Below are 20,080 nucleotides of genomic sequence, written 5' to 3'. Positions count from 1 at the left end.
ACCCCACATTTTAAAACTGTTGATGGTAAAACTGAGAGAGCCCAAGTGGCAGGAGATTGTGTTCTTAAGTACAAGTTAATCTTGTTTTTAGCACTCTGTGAAATTATATTTGTTCTTGAAAAGATAGGACCTTGAAAGTATTTGCAGAGTGGTCTAGTGAGGTTCACCTGTGCGTCCACTCCTGGAGCTGTGTCCAGCACAGCATGCGGCAGTGACGTGAAGAGCCTGGGTGTACTGGCTTGATAACCCTGCAGTTGCAGGGTAGAAGCAGGAGGTTCAAAAGGCCTCCACCTTTGGAATATTGTGGATGGAGGTGTGTACCACCATGCCCGGTTTTATGCAGTGCGAGGGCCTGAACTCAGAGCTCTGTGCATGCCGAGGCAAACGCTCCACCAATGGAGTCGCATCCTTAGTCTCAAAAATACTTTAAAAAAGAAAAAAATCAGAACATGCTTCCCCTTTAAAGGTTCTAATACCAAAATTCTTCATGTAGCTAGATGGATGTAGCTAGATGTTGATGGAACAGATTTTCCGTGTTTCATGGCTCGCATAAAGGCTGGACTGCCTTGTCTGACTAGCAAGACCTGGAGACGCTGTTTTATCTTGGCAAGAATATTGTAAACTCAAGCTGGAGTTTGGTCTTCTTCTGCACTAATCTGTAGCTAATGCCAGTGAACATTATCCTTGTTTAATTACATTTACTAACCATCTGACACAACTTCCCCTAGGAAGAAGCTTATCCGACTCTGACTCATGCTTTACAGCATGTTGGATTTGAGGAAATGGATAATGTATGCCCCGCTGGCTTTGGAATTTTAAACAGAAACCCACATGCTGCTGAGTCTCCGGCTTACTCCCAAATATGGGAGAATGTGTGCCTCAGCCACAGTTGTAGGAGGCATGCTCAGTATGACAAAAGTCAAAACCCACAGAGTGTGCAGAGTGCCAGGCAGGGAGGGGCAGAGCTAGCAGCCACTAAAGGAGAAGAAACAACCACAAGACAGGACAGGGAGGCTGACAGTCTAAAGGATCACATCACTTTTCTGGAGTTACCCAGATGATGTCACACAAGTGATCCTTTTCATTAAACTTAAAACACAGTCCCAGCATCAGAAGCTACAAAGCTCACACAGCAATGCTCATCGGCACAGCATGTCAGAACCAGAGATGGCTGGGCTACCCTGATCCCGGGTTTTGGTAAGAAGCCCTGTGTGCCCTAGTGTTCTCTGAAAGACAGAGCCATTCTGGGCTAGCAGCCCTGGGTCCCAGAGCAGAAGGATGTTGCTCCCTTCCAAGGCCAAAAAAGACTCCTAGTCTATTGGAACCCCACCCCCTCATCCCTCTCCTGCCCACAAGCACCACACACCCTCTACCTCTTAAATGTTTCCTTAATAATGTTTGTTTTTAAAATATGTATTCATTGAAAGCAACTGATACGGAACTGTAGCAACAGCCCTCTTTTGAAGTATTTTCTTTGCATATGATGCTGTTCTAAAGTACTTACTATGCATCAGCTTGTTCAAACTTGACAGTGCCGCTGTGATGAAGTAGGCATATTATCACCGACCCCATTTATAGGTCAGAAAAGTAAAGTTGTATCATACAAGTGCAAGCTCCATACATACGGAGAGCAAAGCAAAATTGAGACTCAACGGCAAGTGACAACCCTCCAAGACTGCACTTCTTTGCTACATGTGGTACCTGGAAAAGTGCAAGACCGAGACGCCAATCCCAAAACCGAGACGCCAATCCCAGGCCCAGCCCCACACTGTCCGCTGGAGCTGTGCTTCAGAGACGCTTGTCTAGTGCTGATCCTGTCGTGGAGTTTTGTTTGAAATGCATTCAATACTGAAAGAAGCACAAAGCTTCTGTTTCAAATGCGAATTCTTTTCTTTTTCCCCTTTGTTATTTTATTCTGTTTTATTTAGAGACCTGACTGGACTGGAACTCTGTCAACCAGCCTTTAACTTCTGTGCCTCCTGAATGCTGGGATTAAAGACAGGCCCCTCCAGATACGCCAATGCCAATTCTAACGGTATGTAGGTACAATTAGTTGTTTAAATGGGTTTTGTTAATTTTGGTGGGTGGTATTCTATTTATTTGTGAGGTATTTTTAATATGACAAAATTTATCTTTTTAAAAAAGAAAAACACTGTAGCTGGAGGCCTGTACTTAGTTGAGTCCGGCTCAGCTGTCTTGAGAGGCTGGGGTATCTTTCAACCACACAGTAGGCACTCAATAAATTCTCTCTAATGAAATTGTCTTAGACAAATTCTCCTATAATTCATAACCTCAGCTCCTGGGTAGACATTGATGAACTGTGAGTTCTTTTTCCCCATTCTGAATACTGTTGGGACAAAATAAAGGACCACCTCTTCAACATAGTTGTGACATTTCTTCACTCTGGAGAACAAAACTGATGCTCAGACTGCCATCCCAAGATGACCACCTACAGCCCTTGCTATATTTAGAACTCTTCCCCTCTCCTGGAGGAGAAGCTCTGAGGTCACAGTGTGCAAGCTCTCTGGGAGTCTGGCAGGTGGAGCTAATGCAATAAGACCTCTCTGTAGTGGCACTTCTGGAGTTCCCAGGATCTTCTGTCATCTGAGCTAATCTAGCTTCAGGAGGCTGGAGCGTCACTAACAACTAATACAGCGACTTAGAGAGCAATGGTATTTCACCGTTTGGTCATGAGCAAGCAGAGCAATGTTTGACATAAGACGGCATACCAGGACAGGTGCTAACCTGGGCCCAGGGAACCCGGCTCCTCCCACTTCTCACTACACATACATACAGCCACACACACTTCCTCTCCTTAAAACATATTAAAAATTGACAAATGTTATGTTGTATACATATATATTGCTATAATTTAAAGAAAGGATACTAAGCCAAGTTAAATAGCCTACTCTCTATCCTTATTCCTACATCTATATTCCTTTGCATTTTCTCAAGTGCCAAAATATACATTATTCCCTCTGATCCCTTCAACTTGCATATGTGGTTATTATTAGTTTTTTATGCACAATTACTAATTTTTTCTTTTGCTAACTTTTGTTGAAATACAATTTATATTATATATTCCTTGGTTATAACCAGGAAATTGCTCTTATCATCAGTGTATAAAAATATCTATGAAAATTTAAGGCAAGTTAGGCATAGTGGTGTGTGCCTTTAATCCCAGCACTCAGGAGGGAGACAGGTGAGTCTTTATGAATTTGGGGCCAGCCTGGTCTACATATCAAGTTCCAGGACAGTCAGAACTATACAATAGAGAAATCCTGTCTTTAAAAAAAAAAATCCACAAGGGTGGTGGTGGTACACGCCTTTAATCCTAGCACTCAGGAAGCAGGAGCAGGCGGATCTCTATCAGTTTGAGGCCAGCATGATCAACAGAGTTTCAGGATAGCCACGGCTACACAGAAAACTTTGTGTCTCCAAAAAACAAAACAAAAAATTAAAAGGCAAATACTTTTTGTTCATGAATACAACATATAAATGAATAAACAGGATACCCTAGAAATTAAGAGCACCCAAAATGTTTCTTTTGACTACTTCTAGTTTCTAATCTCCCGAGGCTAGTCCTTATCTGTAGATTAACAGTATAACTCATTTTGTCCATTTTCAACTCACAAGAATTTATTCGTTGTCTGCTGTGATAGCCATCCTTGCTGTGTGTGGGTTATTCATTTATATTGCTGTGGAGTACTCTCTTGTGTGAACTCACGACAATTAGTTTATATATGCTGTTTGTTGGAAGACAATCGAATTGTTCTTGCTTTTTAAGTATTATAAGTAGGTCCATTCTAGATATGTCTACAAGAGCGAGTTCCAGAACAGCCAGGGCTGTTAAACAGAGAAAAAAAATCTAAAAAAAAAAAACAAACCATGTTTTTCTGTTGCTAAAGTGAGTGGTGCGCACTGACCTAGGTGTGGTGGGGCACACTAACCTAAGTGTGGTGGGGTACACTAACCTAAGTGTGGTGGCGCACACTAACCTAGGTGTGGTGGGGTACACTAACCTAAGTGTGGTGGCGCACACTAACCTAGGTGTGGTGGGGTACACTAACTTAGGTGTGGTAGGATACACTAACCTAGGTGTGGTGGGGTACACTAACCTAAGTGTGGTGGGATACACTAATCTAGGTGTGGTGGGGTCCACTAACCTAAGTGTGGTGGCGCACACTAACCTAGGTGTGGTGGGGCACACTAACCTAAGTGTGGTGGGGTACACTAACCTAAGTGTGGTGGCGCACACTAACCTAGGTGTGGTGGGGCACACTAACCTAAGTGTGGTGGGGTACACAAACCTAAGTGTGGTGGGGTACACTAACCTAAGTGTGGTGGCGCACACTAACCTAAGTGTGGTGGCGCACACTAACCTAAGTGTGGTGGGGTAGTACACTAGCCTAGGTGTGGTGGGGCACACTAACCTAAGTGTGGTGGGGTACACTAACCTAAGTGTGGTGGCGCACACTAACCTAAGTGTGGTGGCGCACACTAACCTAAGTGTGGTGGGGTACACTAGCCTAGGTGTGGTGGGGCACACTAACCTAGGTGTGGTGGCACACACTAACCTAAGTGTGGTGGGGTACACTAACCTAGGTGTGGTGGTGCACACTAACCTAAGTGTGGTGGGGTACACTAACCTAGGTGTGGTGGCACACACTAACCTAGGTGTGGTGGTGCACACTAACCCAAGTGTGGTGGAGTACACTAACTTAGGTGTGGTGGGGTACACTAACCTAGGTGTAGTGGTGTACCCTGCAATTCCAGCATTTGAAAGGGAGGCAAGAGTATTAGGAGTTCAAGGACAGCCTCAGGCGTACAGAGTTTTGAGGTTAGCCTTGGCTACATGAATCCGTGTCTAATGCCCAAACCTCCCCCGAAATACATACACACTACATGTATACATGGTGATACACGCCTGCAGTACCCGCTGCTTAGGAGACTGAAGTAGGAGAATGGCCTGAGCCCAGGAGTTTAAGACCAGCCTACAAAATATAGTGAGAGCCTATCATATATATATATATATATATATATATATATATATGTGTGTGTGTATATATGATGTGTGTGTGTATGTATATATATGGTGCATACTAACGATTTGGCAAAGTGGAACAAATCATAGTAGCTTTGCACTATGCCAAGGAAGCTAAATTAGAACTGGATTTTGTTTATTTGTTTGTTTTTCAGAGGTCCTTCATCTGTGTGCTTCTGGAGTAAGGTTAGCCACTACCAAAACCGTGTGAGGTCAGGAAAGATCATGTCAGGCAGCTACAGCTGTGGTCAGAGGTTGAGAGAGGAGGCACTGGCTCACTTCATCGTGACGTAGTAGTTGGGTGCACGGCTCCTCTAACGCCTGCCAGAGCCTTCCTAAGCCAGGTGTGCGTCTAGCTCCTTAAAGAAGGACTCAGAAATGTCTGCATGCCACCACATCACTGAAAGGAGATTTTAGAGACGGTGGGTGGCGTGCTCTGCCACACTTCACAATTATTTCTCTTCTTACCTCAGGTTCGGGACTAGAAGTGGAAACAGCGGTTCCTACAGACGGTTTAAGCTGTTCTCCCAGTTGCCGCACACCAGACCCTTGGGTGTTCCCAGCAGTTCCGCTTTCCCGATTAAGCCCAACTAATATCAAGTATTAAGAAGATAGCCAGATGGGGGCAGTGGCTTTTACCAGTAGAACCAGCACTGGGGAGACAGGAGGTTGCCAAGAGGTAGAGGCCAAACTGGATGACAAGGAAACACTAGACAATCTGGACTACAAAGTGACAACTTGTCTTAAAAGAAAGACAGGGCTGGAAAGATGGCTCGGTGGTTAAAATGCTCTTCAGAGGCCCCTAGTTCAGGTGCCAGCACCCATTTTAAGTGGCTCACAAGCACCTATAACATTGAGCTTCTGGGGCAATATATTCATGTGCATAAATTCATACATAGATTTATATAATACACATAGTTAAAATAATACAAATTAATATATTTTATCTTTGTAATAAGGAAGGGTGGAAGAAGAAAGAAGACAAACTAATGGTTTTCTGTAATCCCATCCCAACAAGGCCGCTGTCAGAGTCTTAGTATGGAGTGGTTTTTTAAAAACTTTTTAAAATTATTGTTTTATGTGTATGGATATTTTGCCTGTGCACCGCATACATGCAGAGGCCAGAAAAGGGCATTGGATTGCCAGAAACTGGAGTTTCAGACAATTGTGAGCCACCATGTGGATGCTGGGAATTGAACCCAGGTCTTCTGGAAGAGCAGCCAGAGATCCTAACTACTGGCCTGGCCATCTCTGCTTAGCATTTCTTCCTGCCTGAGCCACTTTTGTTGATGAGGAGAAGCCCAAGGCAGGCTAAGTGACTAAGAAGGCCAGCCTCCCTTGTCTGCCACTTGCTCTCAGCTTTAGAGTCCCTGAATGAGCCTTCCTTCCTCTGGCCTTCCTGCTTTCAGCCCTGCAGCATTGTAAAAACACTTTTTTCTGATTTAAAACAAATTCGTTCTGCTTTGCTTTTTTCTTCTCCGTTTTTTTTTCTTTTCTTTTCTTTTCGTTTCGTTTCGTTTTTAACACAGGCTGTTATGTAGCCCAGGCTGGCCTCAAACTCACCAAGTAGCCAAGAGTGTTTTCACCTCCCAAGGGCTGAGATTACAGGTGTGCAGGGCCACAGATGTCTCAAGCTGGCCGTTCAATATGTATTTTTCTGGGCCTTCTAGCCAGTGACTTTTACAGCTTCCCTGTTTTGATTTACACTAATTTGAAGAAATTTCATCTTCTTATATCTCTTCAGGTTTGAAAAAAATCATTTAAACCAAACTTTTGCTGTGTCATTAGTTTAGAGCTCTAACCACAAAAGTGGTTACCACCAGGAGGCCAGAGTGAAGCCTGAGGTCCTCCCTGTTCAGGGAGGGAACACCGGTTTCCCAGATGTGAGTTAAAACTGTAGTCCTTTGGTTTCTGAATTACTATCTCAAAGTTGCTGTTTCTCCTCCTCCTCCTCCTCCTCCTCCTCCTCCTCTTCCTCCTCCTCTTCCTTCTTCTTCTTCTTCTTCTTCTTCTTCTTCTTCTTCTTCTTCTTCTTCTTCTTCTTCTTCTTCTTCTTCTTCTTCTTCTTCGTCTACTACTACTACTACACCACTATAAGAACTCTCAAAAGTAGGAGAACACTGCACAGAATGAGTGATTCCCCCAGGAACAATGATAAGCAATTGGTATGGCAAATACTTTGATAGAACCAGATTTTGGGATACATGTCAGTGTCCAGCACATGGGAGGCTCAGGCAGTATGATCCACCTGAACTTTGGAGCAAAACCCTATCTTGAAAGTAAAGAAAGGGCACAGGGTGTGGGCAAGGAGACAAACTCGGCTTGCTTTGCAGTTTCGCCGAGTCTCCTGAACACTGAGGGATGGGTACTTTTTCTTTCTTTGCTAATTTGCTTTGATACAGAATCTTGCTCTATAACCCTGGCTGACCTGGAACTCATGTGTGTCTCTACCCCTCAAGTGCCAGGATTAAAGCCACCATGCCCATGTTGGACAACTTAGTTTTCTAAGAGCAAGAGTTAATAGGACATTTTTGTTTAACCCGAGCCTTGACCTTGACTCTGTCCTCATTTGGAAAGTGGACATACACTAGGGAGCAGATTTGCTTCCTTCAAGAGAAGAAAACCACAGAGGAGTAACTGAGGGCAGAGTGTCATTTAGAAACTAGTCCCGGTGAAAAGTGGGTGCTACACGCCTTTCTTACATGTCACTTCTGCCTGGCTCCCTTAGTGAAGAGGAACAAAAAGTAGATGTTATATCTGGGTTTTTTTTTTCTTTTTTTTCTTTTCTTTTCTAATAGCTGCAGATACTGATGGCCTATTTTTGACCAGTTCCTGCTACCGTCCCCTCAATGGGACAGTTGGCCCGCAGGTTGACTGATGAGCTTGAGCCCCAGGCTGGCAGGGAAGCCACAGCTCAGAGCACTGGGGCACCCAGGGGTAACATTATCCTGCCAGAGCTGAACAAGGAACTGAGTGTTTAGAATAACTTCAAGAAAGTCGTGGGCGTTTCCTCTGTCGGGGAAACAAGAAACCACAGTGAGATAATGGATAGCTATATTCAGTCACAGATTATCAGCTGCCACTGCTGCTTCCTGCTCGGAATTTGATAAAACTTCTTTCTAGTCACCGAGGCTGGTGGACATTAAGCATGGGAGCCACAGAGCTTCAGAGTTCCGCCTGGGTTCTCCAGAGGTGGAACTGTTTTGGGGGGATAAAGCTTCGGGAGTCAGTTTCTGTTTGTTGTTGTTTTGTTTTTGTAGGTTTATGTAGGTCAAGCTGGATTCAGATTCTCTAAGTACCAAGGATAACCTTGAACTTCTGCTCCTCTTACATCCACTTCTTGAGTGCTAGAATTACAGGTGTGCACCACCATGCCCAGTTTCTGCAACGCTAGGGACAAAACTGAGGACTTTGTACAAGCAAAGGTCCAACCAGAGGAGTCACATCCCCAAGCCCAGGACCTGGTTTGTACTAGAGAAGATGGTGGATAAGGGACCGACAGCAAGGATTGATTTTACTAAAGCTTACAGAATTTGTCAGGCTCTTGTGCTAAGAGATCTTTCATGCATTATCTCATTTGATTTTCAAAATCACCTTAGGAGAAAGCAATGCCCAGTGATCACTCAGAATGGTAGCACTGGGAACCAGAACAGAACTTTTCTCCTCCCTGCCTCCTTCTTTTCCTTCCTCCCGTCTTTCTTCTTTCCTTCTTTCCCCTTCTTCCTCAATTTTTCTCTCTCTCTTTCTTTCTATTTATACACTTGTAGCCTCTATCCAGAGCAACGTTGGCCATTTCCTTCATTCTTCAGAGTTCTGTCGTACCCCTTTCTAGTAAATATTTGCTATCCTGATCCCCAAAATAACCAATGCTTTTATTTCTATCCTCAAAAGCTGTTTTTTTTAACCTATTCTTAAACTTCAGACCTTGTATCTGGCTTGATTTGCTGCACAGAGTCTATGTGCGGTGTGTTCTCAGTGTTGTATGTACTAGTACGTTATTCCGTTTTGACTACTGAGCTGCATTCCATTTTGTGAACTTACCTAGCCTCTTGTTGGCGAATTTGAATCCCTCCCCCAGTTTTAGGTTATCTTGAATAACATTGCTGTAAACATTCTTCTTAGTTGGAATGTTTAACCTTTTAGTAATACTGCATAGCCACAGCAGGGGGCGGGGGGAATGCATTTCATACTCTCAGAAACCCCAGACCAGAGTTTTAGTTCTTTTATATTCTTGCCAACACTAGAATTGCCATTCTGTTCATCTCAGCCATTAGAGTAAGTATGAGAATTGGATCTTTGTGATTCCAAACCTATGCAGCACTATAAAATTCTGAGATGGAGCTCCTGCTATATCCATGGTTCTCTGTCATGGACAGGAGAGACAGACTCCTGGCAGAAAGAATAGAAAGGGGCCCCTTAAGACAACTGGGTTCCAAGAAGCCTGCCTCCTCTATCACTTCCTGATTGGGTGAACTTGCCATTTTCTAGGAAAAGTGCTGTTGGAAAAAGCTCTCTTGTGGCTTCTGGTACAAAGGTATGCCAAGTGTGTGGCCAACGTGGTTAGAACCTGCGTAGAGTCAGCCCTGTTCTTTCCCGGAGTGGTTCAGCCAGACCATCAAAGGATGGGTCTGTCCCAGGATCCAAAGGCATTGAAACCTTCCGACTGTGTTCCAGCTTGACCTTCTGCTAAGTCACTGAACATCTCTCCGCTTTCTTACTTCTCAATGCCTGCCTGTATTCGGTCTCACATAGGTCTCCTCCAGGTTCAGTGCTGTTTCTAGAGTGCCTGCTTCCTCAGTAGGACTGCTCCCCATGCTGATCTATTTAGTATTCATGAACAGGGGAGCCTCTTTGGTGTGGGAGAATTGTCTGTATTCTGTCAATCATATTTTAATAAAACGCTGATTGGCCAGGCAGGCAGTATAGGCGGGAAAGCCAGACAGGAAGTAGGGGTGGAGCAAAGAGACTGGGAGTATTCTGGGAAGCAGGAAGCTCCCTCCGCCATTCCTGCGCAGATCACCGAAGAAGCAACATGTGAGCTGACAGCTGAAAAAGGTACCAAGCCATATGGCTAACATAGATAATGATAATGGGTTAAGATAAGTCATAAGAACTAATAAGTAGCCTGACCTAATGGGTCAATCAGTTTATAATCTTATGGAGTCCTGTGTGTGATTTCTTTTTGGGGCATGCCGGTTGTGGGATACCAGGCGGGACGGATACCCCAACAAGCTGGCCCCTCATGTTACACCTCTTTCACTCTGTATTTTTATAAACAGTGTCCTCACAGAAGGTAGTCTCTCCAGGAATACCCTCCTTGCAAATCAGTCTGGCCGACTCCTCATCCCTCACAACTCAGCTCGAGCAATCCCTGTGCTGTAAAACCTTCTCTAGTGACTCTGCCATTCTGCTGAAAAGTGGGTGAACCGATCCTGTATTACCCACCTCCTCAGTCTACACTTACAGAGTGCATGATAGGTGTGTAGCGGATTCTCAGTAAACACCTATTGATTGAGTGTATGAATTTATGGTAGAATGAATAAAGGAAGGAATCTTAAATGAAAATGAAACATAAAAATAATAATTAAATCACTGTCATCCATCAAAGTAAAGATATATATAAAGAATATATATGTATAAATATATATAAATATAAAGATATATATATATAAAGAAAAATATATGCCCTATGAAATAGCCAGGTGATACTCTCCTTTTTCTGTTTGTTTGTTTCTTGAAACAATATTTCATTAAAGCTGACATTTAACTGATCCCCTGTTCCAGTCTCCTGAGTGCTAGTAATAGGTATGTTTTTATATATTACTATTCAAATACAAGCTGAGGAAGGGGATATTCAGTAGCAGTGAACTTCACATGCCACATTCAAGGTCCTAGGTTTAATCTCCAACACCAAATAAATAATTTGTAAAAAATAAGGATCATTAGAAGCTAGGCATGTTTTTATTCACCTCCACCCCAATACTCAGGAGACTGAGACAGGAAGATCATAAACTCAAAGTCAGTCCGTTCTACATAGTGAGATCCTGTTTCAAAAAAATAGTGAAAGAAAGAAAACAGAAACAAATGTAAGCTGAAGGAACAGATCAGAGAGAACAAAAATTTAAGGCTAGATTTTCTCTTCCTGTTAACTCTCCTGAGAACACTTACAGAGCTTCTTATTCGTTCACTCAAAGGTTATTAGTTATTAATGTGAGCTTATGTGTGCATGTATGGAAAGCACAGAACAACTTTGTGAGCTGGATCTTCCTTCCAGCTTCATGTAGGTTCTGAGCAGCAAGTTCAGGTCCACTTTACCTGCTGAGCCATCTCTGGTCTGGAAGTTACGGTGGCCCAGATAAACCTAGAACTCACTGCGCAATCCTCCTGCCTCAGACGCCTAAGTGTAAATCACTCATCTTGATTACAAAAGTTTAACACATGTGCACTGCAACCAATTCAGACAGTACAGAAATATATAAAGGTAAATATTTCCTATATGAGTATATAAATATGTAATTATTTAAAAGGAAAACACTACTGTGCTTTGTGGTTTGTGTTCTATACATTGCTTTTTTATTTAGTTCATGAGCATCATAAATAGATATATCATATATCTCCTTTTTTTTGAGGCAAAGGTTCTCTGTGTAACAGCCCTGGCTGTCCTGAAACTCACTTTGTAGACCAGGTTGGCCTCAAACTCACAGAGATCCGCTTGCCTCTGCCCCCCAAGTACTGGGATCAAAGGCGTGCGCCACCACTGCCTGGCTATATCTCCTTGACACACAGTACTGCATTGAATGGTGCACAATAACTTAGATGGCTCCTAAGCCTGTGATAATATAGTGTATTCAGCATATTCTTTCATAAACACAGAGCCCAAAAAGAAAAGTTAAGTGACAGTTGGGGACTTGAGATGACAGGTTCATCACAGGATGCTATGAATCCCAGAAAAGACATAAATTAGAAAGCCTGTTTGACAGAACATGTCCCTCCAAGAGCAAAACTGGAAGGCGTAAATGCTGCCTACAGAAAGCCAGCACTCGCCTCCCGCCAGGACTGACAGTTCACTGGCTGGGACAGAGAGGGGTCCAGGGTCCTCAGAAGAAGCATCCAGGAGCATAAACTTATATGTAACAAGCAGTTTGCTTTATATGAACAAATTGGTTTTGCAGAAACAGGAAATTTCTCTCATACTTTAAGTCTAAAAATAGAAGAAATATGCTGGATGCACAGGGATTTGGGGAATTTGCCTAATGCCGTGAAGTAACTTTTATGTGCATATTGAGTCTGGCAATCTCGACTTGAGCTATTATGCACTTCTCAGAAAGTCTTTTAGTGAGAATCAAGAATTTGCACACAGTAGTAGAATATGGAAGAAAATACTTGTAGAATACGACTGTTCTCAAAGGTGCAGGGAGCGGGTCCCTTTGCATACTGAGGGAAAGACTGTAAGGGACATGGTCTGACCTTGCTTCTCAGGCTGGCTTTCTGTTTCTGCCCAGTGCCCCATTTGGTTCCTTTCTCTGAATGGTGTTTCTTCCTCCCTGACCCCCAGGTTTCTGCACTGTAACTCTGCCTTCTCCACTTCTGTGCTCAGCAGAATGGAAGCTGCCCCTGGATACCCAGCGTCAACTCCTTTGCTGCATCTGTGACAACCCTGCCTTTTTTTAAATTTGCCTTTAGAATAGCCACCATAATTACAATAGCACATTGATTGGTGCGGCTACTGCTTGAAGTGATGATGCCTTCCACTAGGAAGCATGTATATTTCTTCATGGCTCAATTTCTAAGGCCTTATAAATGTCAAACATGAAATAGATATCTATTAAACATTTACTAAGGAAATGTTTTTAAAGGGTAATCTCTGTCAAAATTGTAAAGACATTATTGTGTGACTCAATCATCCAGATTAAACAGTCTGTCCTGCAAAAAAAAGTACACAATTGTACTAAGATTGTCATTGCAAGTATATTGGTTAATGAAATATCTGTATTAACAAAGGCTTAGAAATTGCCCACAGTGTGTACACTAGTCAATGGGATGCTATGTAATCATTAAAAATAATTAGCTATATAGTGATATGAAAATTGGAATAAGAAATTAAAAGACAAAGCTTGAAAGAATTTTTAAATCAGTGAAATGACTATATATTATAATAGCATATATATGACATGCCAGATATGATGGCTCATGCTGTTAATCCCAGCATTCAGGAGACTGAGGCTTAAAGAATCAGAGTTCAAGGTCACCCTTGGCTACATAAAACCTTATCTGAAAAATAATAAAAGCAAAACAAAATCTATGAGATATGTAACACCAACAGTGACCCTTGATGCAGACTGTGGATTTGAGGTGATAATGCTGTGTTGATTATCATTGTTACTATTATTAATATTATTATGTTGATAAGCACTGTTTATAACAGTTGAGAACTCTAACAAGTTCTATCATATATATATATATATATATATAATCTTATATAGATATCTATAACTGTCACTTTAGTTAAGGTTATTAATAATGAAGGAAGCTATGCCTAGGGTAGGTGGGGAGTACATGAGGGAAAACAGGTTTTGAAGTACAGAAGACCTGAGGGTCTCATACATACTAGACAACTGTTCTACTAATAAGTTATATGCTTAGCCTTACCTTACTTAAAAAGCATTTATTATTAATGGAAGGGCATGTATGCCATGGCATCCATGCAGAGCTGGTTTTTTCTTTCTGTTTTTACATGAGATTCTGGAATTGAACTCAAGTCCTCAGGTTTGATCAGCAAGCGCTTTACTCACTGAACCATCTCAACAACCCTCTTTTTACTCGTTTGTTTTGAAAACGTGTCTCACTAAGTTGCCCAGACTTTCTCTGAATTTTTAATCCCCCTGTTTCAGGCCCCCAAGTATCAGGAGTTACAGACTGCACCACCAGGCCTGGTTTGCGAGTCTTGTAATTGCAACTCAATTTTATTCTGAACTTAAAACTGCTTTAAAACTATTTCTAAAATGGCCTAGGAGCCTTATGTAAGATTCAAACTATTTATTTTACATTGATATGCCTGGTGACTTGCACTTAGACTCCCAGTGCCGAGTAGGCAGAGATAGAATATTCCTGGGACTCCCTGGCTAGCCAGCCCACCCTAGTTCATAATCCCAGCCACTAATGAGAGACTGCCTCAGAAAACATGGTAGAAGTAATCTTGAGGAGGGAATCCTGGAGTTGGCCTGCAGCCTCTGCACACACACACACACACACACACACACACACACACACAAGATAATATTCACAATCTACAAAGTGTCTTGACCAATGCTAGAATGCTTGCCCAGCATGTCTGGGGTCTTGAGTTTGATCCCTAGAACTTCGGGAACAATGATTAGCACCCATGTCCTTCACTTATATTTCACTTTTCTACTACTCTTCTGATAGCAAGATCAAAATTTATTTTTTGGGTAAATCCAGTTTGTTTGTCAGTCTAAGGAAGCCTGACTCCTAGATGTACACTGCTAAGGTGTGTGTATATCTAGATGTTTTCTCTTTGTTGTCCTTCAGTAAAAGTGGCCCCTTCTGTTGGATCCACAGCCTCTAGGGCTAATTTAGGCACATGAGCAGAGGGATGCACAATTTCAGGAACTTTGGAATCTGTTTCATGGACCTGAGAGATTAGCTCTGACACCACTGGTGAGGGGCTCAGAGCAATAATAAGGAAGAAGAAAGGAATGGAAGGAGGGAGAGAAGGGAGAGAGAAGGAGGGAGGGAGGGAAGGAGGCAGACAGACAAGACCATCTGGGGAAGTTACTATCTACATTCTTCCCAAACTGGGTAACCGTAGGGTATTAAATCTTCATACACCAGTGTGCTTTAGCCCTACGAAACTAGGCTATGTTCAAGACTCTGTAGACTCTAGACTGTGAGAAATAAGAAAAAGAGCAATGCCAGACGGTGGTGGTGGCACACACCTTTAATCCCAGCACTCGGGAGGCAGAGGCAGGTAGATCTCTGTCAGTTCGAAGGCAGCCTGGTCTAGAAGAGCTAGTTCCAGGACAGGCTTCAAAGCTACAGAGCAACCCTGTCTCAAAAAACCTAAGTAAGTAAGTAAATAAATAAATAAGAAATAAGAAAAAGAAAAAGAACAGCTTGTTTTACAGCTTAGAGGTTCTGTTTGCAATGATGAAAGAGGTTGGGGTGAAGGGGCAAAGCAAGCTGCATAGCATATAAACTGCTTTACTTGAAATGAGTAAGGCCGCTGCCTTGGTGACGTGGGGCTTCACAGACCTAGAAGGATCTGTTTTCCCAACAGCTCGACACTGGCCCTGCTCAAGGCACTCGCACCGCAGCAGCTGCACTAAGCCATGAGCTCTCGTGGTTATTTTTATCTCAAACGCTCACTGGGACTCAGGCACCAGTATGTTGACTAAATCCTATTGTGAATCCCACGGAGATAAGTGGCGCATGGACACTGGAGATTATTTTTATTACATGACTAATTAAGACTCCTGCCCCCATTAAGAATGCAATTCTTTACTAAAAGCCCGGTCAGAGAACTCAGCCATGGGCAGGTAGCCTCAACAAGAATTCCTGCCTCGACTTACTCCTTCTAGCTCACTGCCCACCTGGCTGCTTGGTGGAGGATGACTGGCTGGTTCATGGAGTCAGGGCAATATTCTTGCCACTCTCAGAAAGACTCCTTAAACCCCAAGTGTGGCATACACAACTTTGACCCGCAGGGTCCTCCTCACAGTGCCCACAGGCCATTGCACTCAATCTGTCCTTTCCCTGCCAGCCTTGTGGGAGCGTCTTAGCCTCTGTCCCATTTCACCACCAGCCCAGCAGAGGCCGCCAGAGTGACGCAGATGAAAGGGTCCAGGAGCAGGCACAACTTCCCAAACTTCTCAGTCCAAAGTATCCAGCTAGGCTGGGCAGTCCGGGTATCCTCCTTGAAGTCCCCTTGCCCTTCTCAAAGAAGAAAACAAGGCCAGCGTAATCTCATTGCGTTAAAAATATGTTTATTATTTAATGTTTAAGCATTAATGTTAAAATTCCAAAACAAGATTACTAAAACTAGGTGAGTAAGATGACTCAGGGGGTAAAGGTCACCAAACCTGATGGCCTGAGTTTGACCCCCAGGAACCTACATAGTAGAAAGAGAACTGGTTCCTACAGATTACCCTGTGACCTCTATACAGACACACACAGACACACACACACGACAAAAACTATTAAAGTTGTCATATATTTCAACAGTTATCACTTAGTAAAGTTGTGACACAAACACACACTATACCTCCACAGTCACACGTGTTCCTGGGTGTCCCTCCACATACGCTGTACTCTAACATAGCAGTAGTCATACATGTTCCTGGATGTCCCTCCACATACGCTGTACTCTAACATAGTGAAAGACTCCCCTGGGGCGTCTTCCCTCGGGAGAGGCCCCTGTGCCCCAAAGATCAGTCGAAAACACACAGCCGGATGCAAACTGCAAGAGGTTTATTGGAGATACACAGGCACCTGTGGGCGGCAAAGTCTCTCAGAGGATTTGCGCGCCCCCAGGTTGGGGGTGAGGGATTTTTATAGGAGAGCAGAAGCACGGGTACAGAAGCAAAAAAGCGTGGTTACGGGGATTCATTTCATTGGTCAGTTCAAATAAGGCTAAGCTGAGTGGCACATTCTTGACCTTTTACCTAAATACCAAGGAGGGGGTTGTCCAGACCCACCTGGATACCAAGGAGGGGGTTGTCCTACCTGTTTTTCTTATCTCTTCCTGCCTTCCTAGCTTGGCTGGCGACTAGATGTCTGATCGCACAGCCCCTAACTCGTGACGAGCCTCGCTTTCTACGTGACTCAGGCCTCGCAATCTTCTCTTTCTTTGTTCCTATGACCAATTCAGAAATTCCCTGTTTTGCAGCCAGATAAGGCTGTCCTTGCTCTAACCTCAGGTAGGTATCTTTGCTCAGCGGAGGCCTTTTATGGAGCTTGTTATTTGTTCAGCATTCCAGGAGGTCCTGAGCTAAGTTTGTTATTTGCTCATCCTTTGCAAGAACGGTATGACTGTGGTTAAAGCGAATTGGGGTCCTTCAATAGCAGTAGTCATACATGTTCCTGGGTGTCCCTCCACAGTCACACGTGTTCCTGGGTGTCCCTCCACACACGCCGTACTCTAACATAGGAGTAGTCAAATGGCCCCTCCTAGTGACGTTCTCATTCTCCAGTACACAGTGGCCCAGGCCACTGAGAGACAGTGCAACCGTTGCTGTGGAAAATTACTGTTTTAGTTGCAGTTTTTTTGTCTGTTTGAGTTGGATTTTGCTTCGTAATACTCTTGCTATTTGGTACAGGTTGGTCTCAAACTCCTGGGCCTCAGTGATTCTCCCACCTCAGTCTCGAGAGTGTCTGGACTGTAAGTATCCTCCATGATGCCAGACTTGGAAAATGTTCTTTGCTGCTTAAAGCATATAGATCAAGGGCTGAAGAGATGGCTCAGTAATTAAATGCACTTGTTCTTCCAGATGACCCTACTTCGGGTCCCAGCAGCTCACAACCTCCTGTAACTCCAGTTCAGAGGCACCTGCACTCACGTGTACACACCTATACACACGCACAATTAAAAATCACAATAAAAGCTTGGTGGTGGTGGTGGTGCACACCTTTAATCCCAGCACTCTGGAGGCAGAGGCAGGCGGATATCTGTGAGTTCAATGCCTGCCTGATTGACAGACTGAGTTCCAGGACAGCCAAGGCTACATAAAGAAAAAAAGGCAATAAAAATGTTCTCATTGGGATAGACAAAGGGAGGACAGATACCCTATCCTGGGGCTGTTCTCTGTACAAGCGGCTATCACAGAAGTGCCTCTCCTTAGGTTCCCAGAATCTTTTCCTGTGTTTGTATTTGTTTTGTCAGAGCAAAAAGTCTTCCCGGAAATCCTCCAGGGAGACACTGGCCTGAAGCGCACATTCCACCCACTCTACCTCAGTTCTGGGCCAAAACAACAGGAAGTTACCTTCCCCAGAGCCCAGGGTCTTGCCCTTAGGCAAGAGGATGCTCACAGTCAGCCCTGGGACTGCCTCCTGTGAAGAGCAATAATTTCTCAGAGTAGAAAACAACAATAAAAAAGAAATGGGGGTTTCTCTTTGTTTTGCTTTTTTATTATTATTATTTTTTAAGATGAGCTCAGCTATGTAGCTGTGGATGGCCTGGAACTCAAGAGACCCAACTGCCTCTACCCAAGCACTGGATAAGATATATGCCACCTTGCCTGGCAAAGTTTGCCATTTGTAAGGGATATTTGAAAAACTGCAGGAGTACAAAGAAGAAAATAACCATAAGAGGCTGAGGATGGGTCAGTGGTGAAGATCACTTGTATTTGCTGTAGGAAAATGTGTTTGATGACAGGGCCTGCCTCCCTCTATTGGGTGCTATGGAATAAATAGCATATTCTCACCATTACCTAGTTAAGATCTGTAAAAAAACCTAAATTCCAAATACATATGACCACAAAGGCTTTTGTTACTAATTGGGGTTCAAACTGAAGGCTATAAAAACAAAGCAACCAACCACTAGAGAGCTCTTACCTCTACAAAATCTTCAGACTGAAAAGAGAGTGAGTTCCTGTCTCATCCCACTTTTTTTTTCCTCTCTAGTGCTGGAATTAAAGGTGTGCACCACCACCACCGAGGCTCTGTGGCTAACTAGTGTGGCTGCTGGGATTAAAGGTGTGTGCACCCACTGCCTGGTCTGTGTGGCTGACTAGTGTGGCTAACTTTGCACTCTGATCTTCAGGCAAGCTTTATTTATTAAAACACAAATAATATATCACTATAGAAGTCCTGTATAAATTTTTATATTACTGTGATCAACTATCTTAGCAAAATAATATAAGGGAGAAGGAGACTAACTTGACTTCAGAGGTTTCAGCCCATCACAGGAAGAGCCCATCACATGGCAGGACACAACAGCTCACTTCCTGGTATTCAGAGATCTGTGTACAAAGCTGCTTTCCTGCCTTGCCCCTTTGATTCCATCAAGACCTCCAGTATACAGGATGGTGCTGTCCAGATGCAGAGCAGGTCTTCCCTGCGTATTGAATCCTCCAAAAACACCTGCACAGGGGTAAATTTACTAATTTCCTAGTAGCTTTTTAATCCAATCGAATTGATGATCAACACTGACCACCACAAGTCAACTCATTGTCAACTTAACGTGCAAACATGTCTCCCTAAACAATAGCACCCTACCTCTTGACCCCCAAAAGACTTACACTTACCTCACAAGAAAAATATATTTAATTTCTTTCCAAGATCCCACACGATCTCAACAGCTCCAGCATTACTCAAAGGCCTGATCCAAAAACTCGAGGCAAACTCTTTATCTGTGAGGTTCTGTAAAATAGAAAGTAGCAGGAACTCCCGTGATACAGTGATGCAGAATGAACATTGCTCTTGCAAACAAGAAGGGTGGGGACTAGAAAGGAAGGATGGGATAAGAGCAAGAATGGGGCATGCCAAGCATTCAGTGCTACAGTTCCATGTCCAGTCACCAGAGCATGTGATGGCATGAGTTGCTCTCATAAGGACTTGGCCAACCCAACCCTACCCTTCTGGCCTTCTTGGCTTCTATCCTGAGCCAGCTCTTCTCTCTGCTTGCAGCTGAAATCAGGGTGGGAGCATCAATGACCCTGTGACTCTTCCATTCCTCTATCTGCCTGTGTGTAGATGATAGGTCTACTGACACCTTGGACCATTGTTCTAACAGTCTCTCAACCAGGATGCTTGAACATGAGGGAGGGAGATTTCTCTAGACAGCCCTTTATAAGCGGTCTCTCCAGAGCTGGTTCTCAAACTCTTTCAAATAAATTAAAATCTTTTCATCCTTGGGTTCACTTGGTAGAGTACCTACCTAGTCTTTGGGAAGTCCTGGATATGATCTCCAACTTGGGCTACAGAGTGAGACAACGTCTCAAAGCAATACAGCATTGTAGTACAAAGTCTAATTGGTCTTAATAATAAAAACCTAGAGTCAGATAGAGAGGTTAATGCTGA

The 20,080-nt window shown here is 43.5% G+C and overlaps 1 long non-coding RNA gene across 1 annotated transcript; it reads left to right on the top strand.

Annotated features, from left to right (window-relative positions):
• The first annotated feature begins 982 nt into the window (after window positions 1–982).
• Window positions 983–13,097, top strand: LOC125395189 (uncharacterized). Its single transcript, XR_007230488.3, has 4 exons — window positions 983–1,197; window positions 1,929–2,035; window positions 10,324–10,461; window positions 12,600–13,097. It is a non-coding gene; the product is annotated as an uncharacterized LOC125395189 (long non-coding RNA).
• The last annotated feature ends 6,983 nt before the right edge of the window (window positions 13,098–20,080 follow it).

Source organism: Myodes glareolus, chromosome 12, assembly GCF_982192425.1.
Source record: "Myodes glareolus chromosome 12, mMyoGla1.1, whole genome shotgun sequence".
Taxonomy (NCBI): Eukaryota; Metazoa; Chordata; class Mammalia; order Rodentia; family Cricetidae; genus Myodes; species Myodes glareolus.
The sequence above is the reverse complement of the archived record's forward strand: the minus strand, read 5'-3'. Positions and strand labels throughout refer to the sequence as shown.